This window comes from Limulus polyphemus, unplaced genomic scaffold, assembly GCF_000517525.1.
Source record: "Limulus polyphemus unplaced genomic scaffold, Limulus_polyphemus-2.1.2 Scaffold321, whole genome shotgun sequence".
Classification (NCBI taxonomy): domain Eukaryota; kingdom Metazoa; phylum Arthropoda; class Merostomata; order Xiphosura; family Limulidae; genus Limulus; species Limulus polyphemus.
Genome location: NW_013665931.1, coordinates 306,858 through 309,875, shown reverse-complemented (window position 1 = coordinate 309,875; position 3,018 = coordinate 306,858).

The following is a 3,018-nucleotide window of genomic DNA, read 5'->3' as shown; positions in this document are numbered from 1 at the left end:
GAAAGGGCGAGCATGTTTGGTGTGATGAGGATTCGAACCCGCGACCCTCAGATTGCGAGTCGAACATAACTTTGAAAGTTGCCTACGATAATTGTAAATCATCAATGGTGTAACTAATTTCCATTCAAATGAGAAGGAAAAAATAATAATAAAGGAGCCCATAAATTTTCTAAGTATATCTTAAATGTAAAATAGTAAAAGTAAGTTTAGTTATGAAGATATTCAGCACGTGAGCTAACGACTGAATAAAAACCCTGTTATAAACTTTAACAAGTGAGTTCGCGAGAGATAGCTGACAACTATTGTAGGCGGTTATTTCTCGTTCTTGTGTTTCTGTAAATACGGAATATTGTCATTTCGTATTTAGATTCTTACTTCGTCTAGTTCTTTTATCCCGATTCCTTTACTTATTTGAATAATTGTAAACTGTGATATTTATCTTATATTGTTCTTTAATGTTAGTATCAAATACTGTGTTTTAGAAAGATATAAATTTTGTTTTGTCATTGTTCGAAAGTTTAATTTTTTACTTCTTTGATACTTGTAGATCAATAAAAGTATTTTGAGAAAGATGGTAGGTTGTATGCATAGATGGCGCTATAAGCAACTTCAAATCAGAGCTTTAAATACAATTGCCCCCCAGTCGCACAGCGATATATCTGCGGACTTATACCACTAAAAACCGGGTTTCGATACCCATGGTGGATAGAGCACAGATAGCCCTTTGTGTAGCTTTGTGCTTAATAACAAACAATAACATCAAATACAATCAAATATAATCTTTAGTCTCACGCAGGTTAAAAGGTTTGTTTGTTTGTTTTTTGAATTTCGCGCAAAGCTACACGAGGACTATCTGCACTAGCCGTCCCTAATTTAGCAGTGTAAGACTAGAGGGAAGGCAGCTAGTCATCACCACCCACCGCCAACTCTTGGGCTACTCTTTTACCAACGAATAATGGGATTGACCGTCACATTATAATGCCCCCACGGCTGAAAGGGCGAATATGTTTTGGTGGGATGCGAATCGAGCGTCTTAACCACCTGGCCATGCCAGGCCCAAGTTAAAAGGAAGATTGCTTAATCTTCTAACAACCTTGATGATTAATTATTTCGTCCGAATTAATTAATTTTACATCAAAATAACTTCCAGACAATACACAATCGAAAGAAGAATTATAGATCGTAGGTAGCTTTTGAAATGTGTTCATTCTTTATTTGTACTACTGGGTGATTTGAATAACAAAACGTTTGCTTTTGAAAATTACTTCTCGAACAGAAAACATCACGTCGTGAATAGACAAGAACATAAATTAATCACAAAATACGAATATTTCAACAGCTGAAATAAATCTTTTGGTTACACTAGTGGAAAGATGTAAACGAGTAATATGCGTGGTGAAAATTGTAGTACAAAATTCAAATTACGTTGTTGAAATAAATCACTAAGATTAAAGAATAAATTACAATATTTATTTCCATAAAGTTATTGATATACAAGGTTTCAAGTTATAGTGACTTTTGCTCCAGCTAAAGTCAAAACCCGCTACAGGAAGAACGGGACTTATTAAAAACTTTAAGGAAATATGAGTTACACGTCAACCTAAAAATCACAGACAGTAGTAGCCATAATAAAAGGCTTAAAAAGTATATCAGTTACAGATGAAACTTCAAGAATATATCGTAATATGTATAAGGTTCTAACATGTGGGTTCATGAATTTTCTCAGCATAAGGCCACTCAGAACATTCCGCACCCCTAATCGGGCCCAGCGAAGCTATAAAAACTGACTACCTAAGCAGTATTGTGCATTTATGTATTAGTTATGTTCTCCCTCAGACAATTCTGCGGCACCCAGTTTGGAAACTCCTGTTCTAGCAGACTGGTGAAGGTTAAAAATACCAGAAAAATATCAAGTTTCGGAAAAATTACTTGTTGAATGTTGAACTCTGTAATCAGTATAAATACTAATAACAGGTAAAATGATAGCAAACAAGACAAAAACAAACTTACATGAGATTAACGAACATAGAAGAAGTTGATGGACTTAAGGTACACAAAATAACTTTACCTCACGACAGTACAAAAAAAACAACCTCAAAACTAAAACAAAATCGTTATATCAAATTCCAATATCTCGATAAAACCCTGAAACTTTCGATATGGGGACATATCATCATCAGTGAAAAAAACAAAATATTGTTTCACAGAATCTCACTTATTGTTTTGTTTCAGAGTTTCTCACAAATCTTAACAAAGGCTATAGACTCGTATTGACCCCCTTCCTCTGGCTCAGAGGTAAGTTTGAAGGCTTATATCACTTAAACCTGAGGTTTGAAACGTTATGATTTAAAAATATTTAAAAAAATATATAATAGCTTTGTTAATAAATGTGATAAAAAAAATAAAGACTAGAAACAAGTTCAAATTATAGAAAAGTAACTAGATGAAATAAATATTTAGTAGTTCATAAAGTTAATAACAGATGACGCGACATGTGCAAGAAACTGAATAATTCATTTATCTAAAGGATTTCGTAGCCACACGTGCTCTAAAATATTAACAGTTTCAAGCTTTTTCATAGAATTAATTGAATTAATATAAAATTATGGGTTAAACTAAAGCCTGATTTTTAATCAAATCTTTTCATTCCTTTCAAAATTCCTAACATCACTGTTACTCTCATTGTAATATTTTGATTATGTTTCCCGTATTTGTTATCTAATTTTTTTGCATCACTTGGTGTATTGTTTTTAGATCATAGTAAATTTTAAAGTGATGTATTCTCACTCAGTCTCGGTGTGTGTGAAACAGACTTACACTGAGGTGTAAAAACACTTTAATATAGATTTTAGCAGCCTAAACCAAGTGAAATAAAGCATTAATAACGATATCGCATAAACTATAGATATAATTTAATACGGTTTATTAATGAGTTTCAACTGGAAATTAACAGGATTTATAAAACTTTTTCGTTTATTATTTAATTATAGTGAGTGTGTTACGAAATTTATTCATCTA